At 37.5% G+C, this 20,480-nt stretch overlaps 1 non-coding gene across 1 annotated transcript; it reads right to left on the bottom strand.

The window, feature by feature from the left end:
* Window positions 1–18,737: 18,737 nt before the first annotated feature.
* LOC112724208 (small nucleolar RNA R71) lies at window positions 18,738–18,845 on the bottom strand. The gene has a single exon (XR_003163382.1). It is a non-coding gene; the product is annotated as a small nucleolar RNA R71 (small nucleolar RNA).
* Window positions 18,846–20,480: the final 1,635 nt, after the last annotated feature.

Raw genomic sequence — 20,480 nt, 5'->3', positions numbered from 1 at the left:
TAACATTTGAACTTCACTAGTTGGAGGAAGAGACTCATTTCTTTACACATTACCAAACATTAAGTTGGTGTCCTCCAAAGAGAGTGTCACGGTTCAAATGAGATAAGAATTGATGGTTCACAAAGTTTTAATAAAAAGCACACCCTTGCTACGGTTGGATAAGACTAATGTATGTTGTCTTGTTGTGGTGACTAGGAGGTCAAAGAATCTTCAAAGAAAAAGACAAGACAAAGGAAAGCATAGCATAAGGACAAAATCCCATCACATGCTTCAAGAAAGAAATCTGCCACTCCTTGAGAATGATCACGGCAAAGGCAAGGGAAGGAGCAAATTTTGTCTTCATTCATCCATACATGCACACCTTTGATCTCCATAGTGTCTAATTGCATCCTAGCCCTTCATTGCTCATTTAAAAGCATACCACCTTCAAGCCATGCACATGACCGAATCACTCAAACTTCAAAAACTTCACTCCCTTCATCACTTCTCAACATAACAAGCTTTGTGCAACCTTTCTCTTACTTTAAACTCCAACCACTTAAACTTCTCTTCTTAATTTCTTGTCATAGCAAGTCCGAACCTAATCTCTTTTTCCTCCAAACACACATCAAACTCTCCAACATTCTTCACATTCCCTCTCAACCAACCAAGTGATCATGGCATCCTCCTTAAGAACCAAACGACGAAAAGGAAAAGATCCAATAGTAGAGGAAGAAACACATGAATATGACCAACGGAGGTTCAAGTCTTGGTTTCATCAAATGCAAATTCAATGGATGAACGAGAAAAGAATCTATCCTGAAATTCCATTCATGTTGCCGGATGATGGATGTCAAGAAATGAAGAACAAAATCCGGAAGAGGAGGTGGGAGGAACTTGCATCACCAGCCACCCGAATCAATGCCAATATCATAAGAGAGTTCTATGCAAATGTCCCAAGGCTTGACATGCGTGTGCCCCCAACGTACAAGAGCTATGTACGGGGGGTGGAAGTAGACTTTAGCCCAGATGCAATCAAGAAAGTTTTGAAACTTAAGTCAGTCCGTTTTGATGAACCGGGATACCAACAAAGATTGAATGAGGATCAAGATTATGAGGAGATTGCGAGAGACATTTGTTTTGAGAACTCAGAGTGGGAAGGAGATAACAAGAATAGATACAAGTTCCTGAAGAGATGTAACCTCACGCCGGAAGCAAAAGGATGGTATGAGTTGATGAAAAGATCAATTCTGGGGACAGTGAACACCTCAGAAGTTAACAGGGAGAGAGCCGTGATGCTGCATTGTATCATGGTGGGTGGAGAGATAAGAGTTCATGATATCCTTGCAAGAGACATTCAAAAGCTAGCCGAAAAGAATTCGGCCGGATCTTGGTTGTACTATCCAAGTACCATTTGGAGGTTGTGTGCAAAGGCTAAAGTTCCATTGGAAGAGGAGAATCCAATGTGGTTAAGCCAAGGCATGCCCATAACCATTGAACAAATGATGATGCCCCTTGAAGCACATCAAGGCCGAAGACCACATGGAGGAAGGGAAAGAGAAGAACCAATGGAAGAAGATGAGCCACACATAGAAGAAGAGCCACAAGAGGAGAAGGAACAGCCACACTTTTTCCCACATGGTAATATGGATATGACTCAAATGCAAGAAGCAATAGGAAGATTGTCTCAACAGTACACGAGAATCCAAGAAAGGCAAGAGGAATACCATTCTCTGTACATGAAGAACCAACAAGCACAAGAAGAAAGAGAGCTAAGAATAATGAGCAAACAAAGTGAATTCGAGTCAAGATTTCTTGTGATGCAAGAAGAACATGCCTTTCAATCTCATGAACCTTTTGGGAAGTTGGAACAAATGCAAGCTGAAAGTTTGAAGGCTTTCAAGGAGTTCACAACACTCCAAGATGCAAGGTATGAAGTACAAGCTGATTACAACGTCAATAGCCAAATCAAACTAAACTATATTGGAGAACATTTGCACAACATGGATCTGGCGTTCCCAACTTTTGATGAATTCTTCAAAATGAGAAGTGAGGTAGAAGTGAACAGGGCTATGAGACTTGAAGATAGAGTGGAAGAGGCTATGAATAAGGCTGGCTTTTGGCAAGATCAACAGGCACCAAACAAGGATGGTGGGAACACTAGCATCCAAGTGTATGAAAGGAGAAAGAAAAGGCATGACAAATGAAAGGTGGACTTGCTCCTTGTTCATCACTACAAAGAAAAAAAAAAGCATGCATTATATCTGTTCTAAGTTGTCTTTGCATTTCTAAGTAGTCTTCTTAATTAAAAAGCCTTTGCATTATGTTTGTTTCTTTTAAATAAGTAGGCTAGTTTATGTGTGTGCTTGTGTGTTTATTTTCACTTGACAAGAAGCATGTGTTGTCCCCTGCATCTTTAAATTCAATAAAAGAAAAAGTTTGAATGTGAAGTGAAATGGTCTCTGTTAGATAGAAGTAGAATAAAAGTAAGTGGTGGTATGTGTGTGATTGTATAATAGCTCACTTTGAATGAATAAAGAGCCAGGATATCTTCTTCTAAGTAAAGAGTGGCCCACTGTCTATGAATCTCAATTGAATTAAATTCCTTGGTTAGAAAGAAAAACAAAAAGAAGGAAAGAAAAAAAAAAGATAGCCAAAAAGTGGCAGAACAAAAGGAAAACAAAAAGAAACAAAGCTGGACACCAATAGCTTGAACCTTAGAATATATGCCTGTGGTGTCTTTGTATTAGGATCTGCTTGGATTATTAAGCTCTTTGGAGTGCATCAACACTTGGTGACTTGGGTTAACTAATCCGGGATCATCAGCTGAAAGTCCACTATCAAGAGCAACCTAACTACAAGGCATTTAGTAGCCCAAAGAGGTGCTGGGCATCAATGTTTTAAGAAGGAATGTGAGCCAAGTGTCTATGGTGAATAATGTGTCAAGTATAAAGAAAAGAAAATGAACTTGCTACACATGACACTCAAATAAAGCTTATGAACAAAGTAATAGCCAAGGATAAAGGAATAATGAGAAGTCATAGCAGTATGTCACTTGAAGCTTGAAGGAGACTTTCTAGGCATAGGAGTCAATAAGAAGTGAGTATTTGCATATCCACACAAAACCCCATGAACTATCAATAATACTCTGCTAGCATGAACTTCCTCTTCCATTTCATTCTTTCTTCTCAATAATTCATTTCTTGCTTGGGGACAAGCAAGCTTTAAGTTTGGTGTTGTGATGACAAGTCATCCTAGCCTATTTTAACTAGTCTTTTTCTTTTATTTTCATCAGAATTATGCACTTTCTTGAGCTACAAGCAAGCTAATTGAGTAGATTTTCATGTTTCCCTTGATTGAACCAACCATATATGAATTTATGCCATTTCATGAGGTTTTATGCTATATTTGTTGCATATTATGAAAGAATGAATATCTCATGATTTTGAGCATAGCTTTGATGAGTTTGGTTGATTAATGATAGGTGAAGAAAGCTTGGAGAAAGGTTGAAGCAAAGAGGAATGGCTAGGAGTGAAGAGAGGAAAATGGAATAAGTGAAATTGAACCAGGAAGCAAGAAGTTAGTCCCAACGTTAGCCCCCTAACTTGGAGGCTAACGTTGGAACTTGAAATTTCCTCCCTGGCCATCCCACGTTTGCGCCAACGTTAGCCCCCTAACTTGGAGGCTAACGTTGGCACATGAAAACATAAGGGAGAGGGGCCAACGTTTGCGCCAACGTTAGCCCCCTAACTTGGAGGCTAACGTTGGCACATGAAAACATAAGGGAGAGGGGCCAACGTTTGCGCCAACGTTAGCCCCCTAACTTGGAGGCTAACGTTGGCGCCACTAGCATACAAGGCAAGGCCAACGTTAGGGTCAAAGTTAGACCCCTAACGTTGGCACCAACGTGAGTAGCAGCAGAATGTGCTAGCTGATGTGAAAAGTTGGAGCCAAAGTTAGACCCCTAACTTTGGCTCAAACTTTTGGTCCAACTTTTGCTAACCTCAAACCCGGTTCAATTGGTTCACTTTGGTTCTTCTTCAAACTTCAAGAGCAATCAACCAAGGCCTCTTTCAACCCAATTCCACCAAGAACAAAGGCCCAACTCAAGGCTTGAAGATCATTTGAAGAAAGTGTATAAATAGGATAGAATTCAAGTTCTTCGGAGAGCTTTCCTTTTGGAATTTTCATAATAGTTTTCGGAGAGCTTTTGATATTGAGTGAACTTTAATTTCTTTGTTTCCATTGCTTTCAATTTCATTTACTCTTGTCTTGGATCTTGGATTGGAGAATTGAAGAAATTCTGTTTCAATCTCAATCTTGGATCTCTCTGTTTCTTTACTGTTAATTGAATTTCATTTCCGGTTAATTGCTCTTCATCTATTCTCTTTGCAATTTACATTTTCCTTGCAATTGTTCTTGTTGGATCTAGGAAGGCATTGAGATCTAGACTTGGTTTTCTAGTCTCTGGGCCCTGAGATCTCAATTTTACATTCTCTGTTTCTTGCTTTCCATGTTTATTTACTTTTCTGTTATAAGATCCGATCCAATCCCAATTCCCTTTCCCTCTTCTGTTTAATGCAATTCAAGTTTTCCTTGTTTAATTTCTGCAAATCCACATCCCAATCCCCTTTACATTTCAAGCAATTTACATTCCTTGCACTTTAAGATTCCGCAATTTACATTTCTTGCACTTTAAGTTTCTGCCATTTAATTTCTTGTTCTTTAAGTTTCAGCAATTTATTTCTTGTTCTCTTTACTTCAATGCAATTTAATTCTGCAAGTCACAAAACCATCAACCAAATCTTGATTCGCTTGACTAAATCAACCACTAAGCTAAAATTGCTCAATCCTTCAATCCCTGTGGGATCGACCTCACTCCCGTGAGTTTTTATTACTTGATACGACCCGGTACACTTGCCGGTTAGATTTGTGTGTTTTGGGAGAGATTTATTTTTCCTCCAAAATATCTCATCACTTATCCATGTTTGTGTCTTCATTACATGATCATTAGTATCTAGTAACTTTGCCTTAAAGTTATGAATGTCCTATGAATCCATCACCTCTCTTAAATGAAAACTGTTTTAATTTAAAAGAACAAGAAGTACATGAGTTTCGAATTTATCCTTGAACTTAGTTTAATTATATTGATGTGGTGACAATGCTTCTTGTTTTCTGAATGAATGCTTGAACAGTGCATATGTCTTTTGAAGTTGTTGTTTAAGAATGTTAAATATGTTGGCTCTTGAAAGAATGATGATAAGAAGACATGTTATTTGATAATCTGAAAAATCATAAAAATGATTCTTGAAGCAAGAAAAAGCAGCAAAGAACAAAGTTTGCAAAAAAAAAATAGCGAAAAAAATAGAAAGAAAAAGAAAAAGCAAGCAGAAAAAGCCAAAAGCTCTTAAAACCAAGAGGCAAGAGCAAAAAGCCAGTAACCCTTAAAACCAAAAGGCAAGGGAAATAAAAAGGATCCCAAGGCTTTGAGCATCAGTGGATAGGAGGGCCTAAAGGAATAAAATCCTGGCCTAAGCGGCTAAACCAAGCTGTCCCTAACCATGTGCTTGTGGCGTGAAGGTGTCAAGTAAAAACTTAAGACTGAGCGGTTAAAGTCAAGGTCCAAATAAAAAAAGAGTATGCTTAAGAACCCTGGACACCTCTAGTTGGGGACTTTAGCAAAGCTGAGTCACAATCTGAAAAGGTTCACCCAATTATGTGTCTGTGGCATTTATGTATCCGGTGGTAATACTGGAAAACAAAGTGCTTAGGGCCACGGCCAAGACTCATAAAATAGCTGTGTTCAAGAATCATCATACTGAACTAGGAGAATCAATAACACTATCTGAACTCTGAGTTCCTATAGATGCCAATCATTCTGAACTTCAATGGATAAAGTGAGATGCCAAAACTATTCAAGAGGCAAAAAAGCTATAAGTCCCGCTCATTTAATTAGAGCTATGTTTCATTGATAGATTGGAATTTATAGTATATTCTCTTCTTTTTATCCTATTTGATTTTCAGTTGCTTGGGGACAAGCAACAATTTAAGTTTGGTGTTGTGATGAGCGGATAATTTATACGCTTTTTGGCATTGTTTTTAGTATGTTTTTAGTAGAATCTAGTTACTTTTAGGGATGTTTTTATTAGTTTTTATGTTAAATTCACATTTCTGGACTTTACTATGAGTTTGTGTGTTTTTCTGTGATTTCAGATATTTTCTGGCTGAAATTGAGGGACTTGAGCAAAAATCAAATTCAGAGGTTGAAGAAGGATTGCTGATGCTGTTGGATTCTAACCTCCCTGCACTCAAAATAGATTTTCTGGAGCTACAGAACTCAAAATGGCGCGCTTCCAATTGCGTTGGAAAGTAGACATCTAGGGCTTTCCAGCAATATATAATAGTCCATACTTTGCCCAAGTTTAGATGACGCAAACTGGCGTTCAACGCCAGTTCTCTGCCCAATTCTAGCGTCCAGCGCCAGAAACAAGTTGCAAAGTGGAGTTCAACGCCCAAAATGGCACAAAAGCTGGCGTTCAACTCCAAGAATGACCTCTCCACGTGTAGACTTCAAGCTCAGCCCAAGCACACACCAAGTGGGCCCCGGAAGTGGATTTATGCATCAATTACTTACTTCTGTAAACCCTAGTAGCTAGTTTATTATAAATATGACTTTTTACTATTGTATTAGACATCTTTTGATTATCTTCGGATCATCTTGGATTGTATTTTTGATCCTGTGATCACGTTTTGGGGGCTGGCCGTTCGGCCATGCCTGGACCTTTCACTTATGTATTTTTAACGGTAGAGTTTCTACACTCCATAGATTAAGGTGTGGAGCTCTGCTGTTCCTCAAAGATTAATGCAAAGTACTACTGTTTTTCTATTCAATTCAACTTATTCCGCTTCTAAGATATTCATTCGCACTTCAACCTGAATGTGATGAACGTGACAATCATCATCATTCCCCATGAACGCGTGCCTGACAACCACTTCTGTTCTACTTTAGATTGAATGATTATCTCTTAGATCTCTTAATCAGAATCTTCGTGGTATAAGCTAGATTGATGGCGGCATTCATGAGAATCCGGAAGGTCTAAACCTTGTCTGTGGTATTCCGAGTAGGATTCTGGGATTGAATGACTGTGACGAGCTTCAAACTCGCGATTGCTGGGCGTAGTGACAGACGCAAAAGGATGGTGAATCCTATTCCAGCATGATCGGGAACCTCAGATGATTAGCCGTGCCGTGACAGAGCATTTGGACCATTTTCACAAGAGGAGGGGATGTAACCATTGACAACGGTGATGCCCTTGCATAAAGCCAGCCATGGAAAGGAGTAAGACTGATTGGATGAAGACAGCGGGAAAGCAGAGATTCAGAGGAACGAAAGCATCTCTACACGCTTATCTGAAATTCTCACCAATGAATTACATAAGTGTTTCTGTCCTTAGTTTATTATTTATTTTCGAAAACTCCATAACTATTTTATATCCGCCTGACTGAGATTTACAAGGTGACCATAGCTTGCTTCATACCAACAATCTCCGTGGGATCGACCCTTACTCACGTAAGGTTTATTACTTGGACGACCAAGTGCACTTGCTGGTTAGTTGTATCGAAGTTGTGACAAATTATGAATTGAGAATAGAGCACCAAGTTTTTGGAGCCATTACCAGAGATTACAATTTCGTGCACCATGAACTAAGCATCTATATGGGCAATCGGATGCGTTCACGTGTGGAAGCTGTTGGAACATTTAGACTTATATTAAGTACTGTTTGTATTTTAGATTTAGAAAAAACCTTTTATATTCAAGGATTATGTATAAATGTTTATGATGATTCTGTTGATATTATTAAAAATTCTAATATTATTGGACGTGGTACTTTAATTGGTGATTTATTTAAAGTTCATTTAGCTAATAAGGGTCCATCTAGTCTTATGGTTATGCATGGTAATGGTATGAATGAAAAATCCTCCTTGTTGTGGCACCGAAGGTTGGGACACATCTCTATTGAGAGAATAAGGAAATTAGTAAGTGATGGAGTTCTTGAAACTCTAGACTTTACTGATTTTGATACTTGTGTGGATTGCATTAAGGGAAAGCAAACCAAAAAGTCTCAAAAAGGTGCTAAGAGGAGTTCTGACATATTAGAAATAATTTACACTGACATATGTTGTCCTGATATGTCCTTAAGTGGTCAGAAATACTTCATCTCCTTTATTGATGATTATTCACGATATATGTATCTCCATATGCTTCATAATAAATATGAGGCATTGGATGCTTTTAAAGTTTATAAAGCTGAAGTAGAGAAACAATGCAGAAAGAAAATTAAGATCGTGAAATCAAATAGAGGTGGAGAATTCTATGGAAGATATACTGGAAGTGGACAAGCACTTGGTCCATTTGTAAAGTATCTTCAAGAGCATGGTATTGTGGCACAATACACCATGCCTGGCACACCAGATCAAAATGGTGTAGCTGAAAGAAGAAATAGGACTTTGCTGGATATGGGGCGGAGTATGTTTAGCAACTCCAATCTTCCTTTATCCTTGTGGAGTGAAGCCCTTAAGACAGCTGCGTATATATTAAATAGAGTTCCAACAAAGGCAGTTTCTAAAACGCCATTTGAGCTATGGAAAGGTTGGAAACCTAGTTTGAATCATATACGTATTTGGGGTTGTCCTACTGAAATTCGGATTTATAATCCACAAGAAAGGAAGTTGGACCCAAGGACGGTAAGTGCCTATTTTATTAGCTATGCAGAAAAGTCTAAGGGTTATAGATTTTATTGTCCCTCCCATTCAAGTAAAATAGTTGAATCTAGAAATGTAAGGTTTTTAGAGCATGATGTGAAAAGTGGGGAAATCATCCTCTTAAAGTTGTTGAGAATGATAATGTTTGTCAAACCTCTCCATGTACAAGAGTGATTGTTCAATACAATGCCCACACAGATAGGGTCAACGTAGAACAATCTATTACTGATGTTCCACATTATGAAGATAATGTTCAAGTAAATCATATGGTGTAGGATCAAACTCTTCATAATGAAAATGTTGTTCAAGAACATATTGCTCAAAAGCAACTTCAAGAAGAGGGAGAACTTGTTATGCCACTACCTTTACAAGAGGTTGATGATGCAACATTAAGAAGATCAACAAGAATCAGAAAGCCTGCAATTTTTAGTGACTATGTAGTGTATCTTGTTGAATCTTACTATGATGTTTGTGATGAAAATAACCCAACGACGTTTTCACAAGCAATAAAAAGTCGTAATTTCAATTTATGGCTAGATGCTATGAATGATGAAATGAATTCTATGGCGGATAACCAAGTTTGGGATCTTGTAGAATTGCCTGATAGGGAAAAGGCCATTGGCTGTAAATGGGTCTTTAAAACCAAGAAGGATTCATCAGGCAATATTGAGCGCTACAAGGCTCGACTTGTTGCCAAAGGATTTACTCAAAGGGAAGGAGTTGACTACAGAGAAACTTTTTTCCTATTTCAAAGAAAGACTCTTTCCACATCATTATGGCATTAGTAGCACACTTTGACATGGAATTGCATCAAATGGACGTGAAAACGGCATTTCTTAATGAAAATTTGGAAGAAGAGGTCTATATGAGACAACCCGAAGGGTTTGTCTCAAGTGCTGGTAAGGAGTTAGTTTGCAAGCTTAAGAGAGCAATGTATGGTCTTAAGCAGGCTTCCCGACAGTGGTATTTGAAGTTTCACAATGTGATTTCTTCATTTGGGTTCATTGAGAATATTTCTGATCAATGTATATATCACTAAGGTTAGTGAGAGCAAGATCATATTTCTCATCTTATATGTAGATGATATTTTGCTTGCAACAAATGATTTAGGATTATTACATGAAGTGAAACAATTTCTCTCTAGACATTTTAATATGAAAGATATGGGTGATGCATCTTATGTCATTGGCATAAAGATTCATAGAGATAAACATAAAGGAATTTTAGGTTTATCTCAAGAAGCCTATATTAATAAAGTTCTTGAGAGGCTTAAAATACAAAATTGTTCACCAAGTGTTGCATCTATTGTGAAAGGTGACAAATTCTGCTTAGATCAATGTCCCAAAAATGAACTTGAAAAGAAACAGATGCAAAATATTCCTTATGCTTCAGCCGTTGGAAGCCTAATGTATGCTAAGGTCTGTACAAGACCTGACATTGCTTTTGCTGTTAGCATGTTAGGAAGATATCAAAGTAATCCAGGAATTATCCATTGGAGAGCTACAAAGAAGGTCTTAAGGTACCTTCAAGGGACCAAGGACTTCATGCTTACATATAGACGAACTGACAATTTGAAAATTGTTGGATACTCAGATTCAGACTTGGCGGGATGTGTTGATTCTAGGAAGTCAACGTCATGATACATCTTTATGATTGTTGATGGAGCAGTATCTTGGAAGAGTGCAAAATAATCACTTGTAGCCACTTCTACCATGGAAGCCGAGTTTATTGCTTGTTTTGAGGCTACATCACAAGGTGTTTGGTTAAAGAATTTCATCTCTGGGCTTAAGATTATGGATTATATCTCTAGGCCATTGAGAATATATTGTGACAATTCATCTGCTGTATTTATGGCTAAGAATAATAGAAGTAGTTGTCGAAGTAAGCACATCGATATTAAGTACTTAGTCATTAAAAACCGAGTTAGGTCTAATGAGGTACAGATAGAGCATATTAGTACTAAACAGATGATAGATGATCCTTTGACAAAAGGCATGCCACTAGAATTGTTTAAGGATCATGTTACTAGTATGGGTTTATGTTCTGTAACGTCACGTATATGACTTATGTTATATTATATGACATATTTGGATATGAAATTCCTATTATTGTTTGTTTCTCATTTGGTCAGTAAATATACGCATACATGATTGAGAATGACAAATAAAATTCAGTGAAGGACCTAGAATAAGCATTGGGCTTATTCCTACAGAAATACCACATAAAGAGTTTATTCACTTAGGAGATGTTATATTGTAATACATAGAAGGTAATACTCGATTAATGAGAACCTACCGCTATGATTCGTGTAATTTGTCTTAATTGTTTAAGCATAGTATGTAATTACAAACTATACGTAACAAATGTTGGACCAAGTGGGAGAATGTTAGAATTTTTATTCTAATTGTGGTCCAATTTGTTAATATAGAAATTAATTTGGGTGGTGTTGTAAATATTAATTAATTATATTGGCAGTTGGTCTATTCTTTAATGGAAAGAACACGACTGTTCATAAACTTCATAAAGTTTGGGTCCCCAATTTTGATTACACAATAACAAATAAACACACTTTGATTCCATATGAGTTTGTGATTCAAGAATTGGAAGTTTCCAAATTAAATCAAAGAATTTATTGGCAATGGCTGGAGGTACGCAAATGACTGATTTTGTAAAATATCTAACATTATTAACTTAAAAAATTAAGATATACCTCTTTGAATCTTTGTTGTGTATCTAATAGTTAATATTACACTATCCGCTTTAAATCTTCAATGGTTTTTCTTCATTATATGTCTTGCTAGTCTTGGTATGGAAAGAGAATTGAAATGAAAAGACAAAAAGTCTACACTAATCTATAATGGAAGCCACTAGGAGAGAAAAATGTGTGTTGGCAGTGCTGTTGTGAAGGTTTGAATTTGATGGAATAAAGAACTAGTCATTATGTATCAATTAAAATTTTTTTGGGAGATGGACTATTTTAATTAATAATATGGGCTACTGGACTAGTATAATAGCATTGTTTTTATTAGGGTGTATGTAAGACCCGGTTAATTAATGGCTAATTAACCCATAAATGAGAATTTATTCTAGAAAGCCAAAAATGTTATTTTTATGGCTAAATGTGATAGAGGAGAGTGAGACGAGAATTTCGGTACCAATTTTATAGAAATCGGACCAAGATTGGACCGAACGGGCCAAACCAGGCCAACCGGACCCAAAGTGGGCCCTTGGCCCAACATAACTAAACCCTAAAATTCCCATTTCAGCACTCTCTCTCCTCATTTGAGACACTAAACACGTTGAAATGGAGGCCATGGAGGGAAGAACACTCTCTCAAGTTCTCTCACTTGGTTGATCTTCAAACCACCATAACTTTTGATCTAGAGCTCCGATTACCGCACCGTTTGCGGCCACGCGTGTACCGCGGAGAACTCTACAAAACCCATACAATTAATCTTGAGGTAAGCCACGTTTTGCTCTTCGAAATTCCAGCCCTTGTTTTCGAGTTTCATGGGTGAAATGTTGAGATTTTGGGTTCTTTGATGTTATAGGAACTAACTCTCTTGAAGGAGAAGGTTAATCTTGTCTCCTTGGACCTTGGGTGTGGTAAGATTCTCAACCCTAGTGTAATTTGTTGTTCTATGATGTTTGGGTATTGAGATGTTGTGTATAGGTATGATGATTGTGGCTTAGGTTGTGTATATGTGAATATTGGAGCTTGATTGGTGATTTTGGAAAGCTTGGAAGAGGGTTTTGTGTGATAAAATCTGTTCTTGGAGGTATTGAGACCTTGAGAGCTTGTGGACAAGTGGTTTGGAAGTGCTCCGGTTGAGCGTGGGAAATCAGCTAAGGTATGGTTTCGGTTTCCCGTATCTAATTTGTAATGTGGTAGGAAATACTTAGGCTAGAGGCCCTAAGATAGGCATTGAATTGTTGATGTTGTTGAATGGTTGAGATATATGATGTGATCATATATGTGATTATAAATATTGATGCCTTGATTGTGTGATATATGAGAAATGCATGTTGTGATATATGCTTGATGGATGATTGAGGTTGAATTGATGGGTGATACCATGTTGATGGTGAGTATGATGTTGATTATGTATAATGATGGTTGATTGGAAATGGTATTATTGGAAATTGGGATGAGGGAGGATGTATGACATGAAATTGTGTTTGTCCTTTAGCCATTTGATTGAGAAGTGTTAAAAGGGTTTGATGGTGATTTTGGAAAATTTGGTAAAATGTCAATGTGTGAGTTGAGGATGGCTTGATGTTGATTTTGGTACATTTTGATTGATTTCAAAGAAAAGGGATGAAATTGGCATGTTTTGATTGATTTTGAAAAGAGTTGAAAGTGGCTTGTTTTGAAAATGGCACTTTATGGTTTTGTATGAAAATATGGTTTTTGGGCATACTTTGACGGGACATAACCTGGACTACGGATCTCTGATTTGTTCCAAATCTATTTAGAAATGAAATTGGATCCGGGATGTCTATGCCGTTCGAAGAACGGGTGAAAAACGATTTAAAATGAGAAAGTTATGTCCGTCGGAAGATTGGGGGTTGAATCTGTAAATTCTGCAGCTTTTAACTTAGAAAATTTTTAGCAGAATGACCCCCCGTGCGTAGGCGCACTTGGCGCATACGTGCCGTTCTTTGAGAAAGCACCATCCACGCGTGCGCGTGGTGTGCGCGAGCGCGTCAATGCGCTGCACCAAATGCCCAGCCATTTTCCAGAGAATTGTGCCAGAGTTGTGCCAGTTTTATGCCTGGGACGCAAGAGCACCCACGCGTACGCGTGGCTGACGCTTGCGCGTCGTTTGGCTAATTTTCAATCCGCGCGTTCGCGCGTATGACGCTTGCGCGTCGATGAGTTTTAAGGCCATCCAGCGTGCGCGTGGAGTGCGCGTACGCGTGGCCCTGTTTTCATCCCAAAGTTGATTTTTGAGTTTTAAAAGCCAAATTTCATACTTCTAAGCCTCCGATCTCACCACTTATGTCTTGAATCATTATGATATGCCTAGCATGAGAAAAAGGGCTAGTGAATGTGGTAACTTGCGAGTGAAGCAAGGGGAAAAATGAATGATCATTGAGGATCAAAGATGATTATGTGAGATGCGGAGGATGGCGGTAGAAGTGCTTGTTGTGCCATGGGCCGAAGGGTCGTAATTGTTGATATAATTGGCTGGTTATGGATTTAACCGTGAGCCGGATGGCTAGATTATTGCCGTGTTACGGCGGAGCCATGATTATGCCTAAGTATAAATGCATATATGCTATTGAATGAATTGTGAATGTTTGCACTTCCACTATCGGAGATGAGGGTTTCCCTGGGAGGAAGCAGTGGCTAGCCACCACGTGCTCCAGGTTGAGACTCGAAGCTCTTGTGACCCTATGTTGTCAGGGTGGCTGGGCACTGTGAAAGCCCCGGATGAGCTCACCCCCATGAATATTCACCAGTGAGAGTGATGGATATAGATCATGATTATGATCAAATTATATTGAGTATAACTCGAGTTGGGGAGACACGACAGAGGGACAGTCTAATGGTTAGCTACCAGGACTTGTCGGGTTGGCTCTATAACCGACAGATGATATCATCAGCCACTAGGGACAGGCATTCATCATATGCATACTATATGAATTGTTTGAGATTGCCTATTTGACTGCATATTACTTGCTAATTGTCTAAATGTCTTATCTGTTCCTATTTGTAAATCTCTTGTCTGATATAGCTATGTTTGCTATATTATACTCCTGCTGGTGGTTGGGAGGTCTGAAGGAATTGGAAAGGAAAGTATTAGTTAGACTGAAGGATCTTTAGTCAGTTGCCACTTACGGTTTAGTTTGTTTATAAGCTTTGATATTATCTGGAGGAAGTTCTAGGATTGCCTTCGGCTTTCCTCTATTATTATGTATTATATATGTGGAAGTTGTTACCGTGCTGGGGACCTCTGGTTCTCACCCATGCGGATTTTGTGGTTTTCAGATGCAGGACGCGAGGCTTCTCGTTAAGGCATGCTGGAGACTTCCGGATTAGCGAAGATCCTTTGTTCTCGGGACTCCGTCTTGGTTTATATATCTTGTTTAGATACTTTTATCTCCATTAAATAATACAAACTGTGATGACTCCTTCTAGAGGGGATTTTGGAGAATAGATTTCTGTATTTGTGTCCCTTTGGGTTTCCTTTGGGGTTTTTCTTATTTTATTATATGTATATATTGCTATGCTCGGACCGGTTATCTTCGCAGCCAGATTTTGAGTCTTGATATTCCCGTTTTTGACACTCTTTTGTATATATATAATCTCGCGTTAACTTATCCTTTGTTCGTTACGTTATCGATCAGAGTGTTGCGTGTTCGAGTTACGGTTTTTTTTTGTTTACCCCCTTTTCTACAAAGGCTCCTAGTTATAATCAATTATTCATACTACTATACGTACTAAATTTTTGTTTTAGAGGTCGTAATACCTTGCCATCTCTGAATTATGACTTAAGCATAAGACTCTGTATGGTAGGGTGTTACAGTGTACATTAAAAAATTAAAATATTGTTAACTAGTTAAAAAATTATAATCACATTTTGGTTAACCAATTTAACAAAATGATTTTAAAACCATATCCAGATTTTTTAGAATTGGTGCACCAAAATTAAATTAAAAAAAACCAATTTTTAACTGGTTAACCAAAACCAAAACTAAATTTTAAAAAATTTTAATTTTAATTTTTTAGATTAAAAATTCAATTAAGAAAATGGTTTCTTAAAAATCGGATTTTTGTCTAAAAAATGTTTTTTGGTCCAAAAACCGATTTTTATCCATAAATCAGTTTTATTTTTCTAAAAACAGTTTTTATTCAAAAATTGATCTTTTTTTAAATTAGTTTTTATTTTTATAACCGATTAAAAATTAGTTTTTAAATTTTATAACCGATTAATAACGAGTTTTATCATATAAAATTAATTTGGTTAATTAACTAAGATTAAATTTTTGGTTAATCAAAAAACAGATTTGATTTTTGGATTAACTAAATCATGTACAACACTAATTTTTATTAATTATTAGAATGAGCTATTTGTTAACAAGAGCCAATAAACAATAGCTCAATACATATTGCAGATTTTAGTTAGACTTTAATTTATAAAGTTCTATAATATATATTTTTTAATTTAATAACATATATAAAAAATACTTAATATTATTTACTACTTTTAATTTTTTAAAAATTTTTTGGGGGGACATGGCCACTTTAGGCTCCTTGTCAATCCGCCACTGTTAAATACATTGTTTATATTTATTAAAAAAAATTAAAAAATATGCAAAATTTATTATTTTTTATCAGTACTTTTAGTTATTAGTTCAATTCCTTTACTTTAACAATTCAATAATATATTTTTTGTCTATACTTTTAAATATTATTGACTAATTTTAACAAAAAACAAAAAACAATTATTAATCTGCTATCATTTTTCATTAATAAATGATATCTGCGTATCTATGAAAAGTTATCTACATCCAATAGTTACTATCTATAAATAACTAATATAAAAAAAATAAAAGAGTCTATAGTCATAATTTTTTCCGTAACAAAAAATAAACTATAATTATGATTTTTAAAAAAAGAATGACCATAAAGTACCTATTGTTTTTCTTATTTTAATATAAGGATTCTGATTTTCTGAAATGATTGATGATGGCTATTTTTTTCTTATAAGCATAACTAAGTATTTAAAACTATTTCTATCTTAAATTGTTACATGATAAATAACCATTTTATGATTTATCTTGTGCTTAATTGAGTGGTTTCATCAAGTCTTTGCACACTTATTCATACGAATTGCATGGTTTAACAATTCCTTCCTGGTTTTGTTTTATGGTTGAAAAACTTGCTTCCTAAGTCTTTAATTTGTGTATTTTAATCCTTCTTTATACCATTTGATGCCGTGATCTGTGTGTTCAGTGTTTTCAGGCATTATAGGGCAGGAATGGCTTAGAGGATGGAGAGGAAGCTTGCAAAAATGGAAGGAGCACAAGAAATAAAGGAGGTAACCAGCGAGCATCGACGCGCACGCATGGATCATGCGTGCGCGTGATTTGAAGATCTGCACAGCAACGCGCGCGCGTACTTGACGCGTGTGCGTGGATTGGAGTTTTGCACGACGACGCGTGCGCATGCCTGACGCGTACGCGTGAAACACGAAGATGACCAGCGACGCCTACGCGTGACTGACACGTACGCGTGACATGCGCGATATGTAGAAATCACAGAAAATGCTGGGGGCGATTCTGGGCCGAGTTTTGACCCAGTTTCCGGCCCAGAAACACAGACTAGAGGCAGGAGACATGCATAAACTCAACACACATTCTCATTAGCATAGTTTTAGGTTTTTAGATTGGAATCTTAGAGAGAAATTACTCTTCCTCTAGGTTTTCTTTTATATTCACATATTTATAGTTTATGCTTTACTTTGGATATTGAGAAGAGTCATTACCTCCATTGAAGTTATTATTCTAGTTTGTTTTCTTATTCCTTTACTCTTCCATATCCTTAATCTTCGTTCTGGGTTACAATTGGATTTTTTTAGAATTTATTAATGCAAATGATTACTTTTACTTTTAATTGATTTTTAGTTATTGTCTATCATGTCTTCCTTTTATTCCCTTTTTAATTCTGTGCAAGTAATTTTCAATTCAATGGAGTAGACTCCCAACTTGACTTTGGGGTTGATTAAATGGAGACCCTAGAGTTGGAATGCTCAAGTGATTAGTTAAATTGGAAGTTGTTGGCTAATTCTCTATTTACTAACGCTAGACCTTCCCAAGGGAGAGGACTAGGTTTTGCGAATAAGAGTTAGCTCAATCACTTGACTTTCCTTTATTTAGTAAGGGTTAACTAACTGAAAACAACAATCTCTTTATACTACACTTGAGAGAATTCTAACAAGGAAAGAACTTCCAATTAATCATTCCCCTAGTCAAGGCTTTTTATTTTTGAAAATATAAATCTCTTCTAATTTTCATTGCGATAATTTACAATTATTTATTTTCTGTCAACCAACTCTCAAAATTTCTCAGAAAACTCCTGATTAATAAGATAGCACCCTTTTGTCAACTCATTGGGAGACGACCTGGGATTCATACTCCCAGTATTTTTATTCTAATTTTTTTGACAACCTTTCTAAATTGATAAGTGGATTTTTGCTGGTTAAGAACTGTACTTACAACGCTGTTCTTATATTATAAATTCTTAATCGGCTAATTTCCGCCACAATCAATTTTTGGCACCGTTGCAGGGAGTTGCAATAGAGTGCTAAATTATTAGTTAGTGTAAATATTTTTAATTTATTTATTTGCATATTTTATTTTTTTTATTACCATGACCTATATATTTCTTTCATTGAATGACGCGTTCGCTGTCTGATCCGAGCTTAGCCACATTTGATCCTGAAATTGAAAGAACTCTTTCACGTATTAGGCGAGCTCGGCGTCAGTTATCCATTGAGAGCAGTGAAGTGGTTATTATCAATTCACCAGTCTCTTCTAAAGGTGAATCTGAAGCGGCATTCGAGGAAGAAACAAGCTCCTCTACTACTGATTCTGTTGATTTATGTGCAGGTAACATGGCAGCGCCCAGAAGGATTACTCTCTAGGAGGCAAGAGCCCCAGACTTTACTCTGCAATCGTATCAAGCGCGTCATCCAAATCTGGCTCCAGATTTTGAACTGAAGACTACGCTAATCAACTTAATGCCTAAGTTTCATGGCTTACCTGCTCAGGAGCCTATCAAGCACCTCAGGGATTTTCAGACAGCCTGTTCTACTGTTAGGTGTCATGGTGCAGATGAAACTTCTATTCTGCTAACTGCCTTCCCATTTTCTCTTGAGGAAAAGGCAAGGGAGTGGTACTATTCCCAACCTGAAGCGACTGTTACTAACTGGGATATGCTCATGGGAGAATTCTTGGAAAAATACTTTCCAGTTGAAGTTACAGATAGACTGAGGAAAGAGATCTCTTGCATTATTCAAGGCAAATCAGAGACTCTTTATGAGTATTGGGAGCGCTTCAAGAATCTTCTGAACGCATGCCCCCATCACATGATTGACAAGTTAGTGTTGATCAGCTACTTCACTCAAGGCATGAAGCCTCGGGATAAGACTACATTGGATGGTGCAAGTAATGGTTCTCTGAAAAAGTACAAGACCGTAGATGAAGCGTGGCAACTGATCAGTGACCTAGCTGAGTCCACTCGAAATCACAGGCACAGGAACAACCACCCCAAGGCTGTTGCAGAGGTTTCCCCTAGTAGTGAGACTACTGCCTTCACACAGGCTATATGTGAGATGACCAACCTACTAAAACAGATACAACTAAATCAACAATAACCTCAGTCTCCCTCACCACAACAGAGTCAACAGTTGGTTTCTCAAAGAGTATGGGGAATATGTGCTGATTACACTCATTACACTGATGAGTGTCTGCAGCTCCAACAAGAAGACAACACCTTGGCAGCTACTCATAATTTCTATGACCCCCCGAATCAAGGATACAATCAACAAGGCGGTAATTACAACCAAAGTGAAAATCACAATCAAGGTTGGCAAGACAACTCCAACCAGGGGTGTAGAGATAATTCTAACCAGGGATGGAGAGATAATTCCAACCAAGGATGGAGAGACAACTACAACAGAGGAGACAGAGATAACAATAGAAATCAGAGGTGGAACAACAACAACAGACAGCAGAACCAAAACCAGCCTTACAGAGCACCTCACCAAAGGCAGTCCTAAGCGCCTCAGAACAACCAACAGCAAGTTCCTCAGATCACTTACCCATCCTCCTCTCCCAATGACGAGTTTCTTCACTCTCTTGCATAAAGACAAACGACCATGGAAAACACACTTACTGGTCTGACTTCTGCTATACAAGCTCTCGTCTCTCATATGGGATCGTCGAGCACCTCCAACACTCAACCTTCAAGCTCCAGTACAATTCCTTCTCAACCTATACCTAACCCCAAAGGTGGCATCAATGCCATCACTTTGAGGTCCGGAACCACATTGCAAGAGAGGAATCATGAGGAGCCAAGCTCAGAGGAAAACATACAAGTTGAAGGCGTTGTGGAGGCAGAGGATGCTGAAGAAGAGGATGTAGTTCAAGACTTGGTTGAAGAAGAAGCAGCTCAGCCAAGGAATGGAGCACCAAGAGACGCAGAAGCTGCAAGTGGCACCATTCCTATCCCATTTCTGTACCTTGCTAGGAAGTCCAGAAAGCAGATGGAACTAGACCTTAAAATGGTAGACATATTCAAAAAGGTTGAGGTAACCATTCCACTTTTTGATGCCATTCAGCAGGTACCTAAATATGCTAAATTTCTAAAAGATTTGTGCATGCATAAAGATAAATTATAGAATTTAGAAACTATTCCTCTAGGTAGTTCTATTTCTGCTTTAGTAGGTGATATACCTGAAAAATGTAGTGACCCAAGTCCATGCATGGTTACTATTACTATAGATGGTGTGAAATTTCCTGACTGTGTGTGATTTAGGAGCGTGTGTTAGTATAATGCCATTGTCTATATATGATGCTTTGAGGCTCCCTCCCTTAAAAAGGTCGGCAACTCGTTTTGTTTTAGCAGATAAAAGCATTATCTTTGTGGTTAGAATTGCTGAGGATTTGCTGGTGAGCATTAAGGGGCTCACATTTTCTATTGACTTCTATATTTTGGAGATACCCCT

The sequence above is a fragment of the Arachis hypogaea genome, chromosome 11, assembly GCF_003086295.3.
Source record: "Arachis hypogaea cultivar Tifrunner chromosome 11, arahy.Tifrunner.gnm2.J5K5, whole genome shotgun sequence".
Classification (NCBI taxonomy): Eukaryota; Viridiplantae; Streptophyta; class Magnoliopsida; order Fabales; family Fabaceae; genus Arachis; species Arachis hypogaea.
The sequence above is the reverse complement of the archived record's forward strand: the minus strand, read 5'-3'. Positions and strand labels throughout refer to the sequence as shown.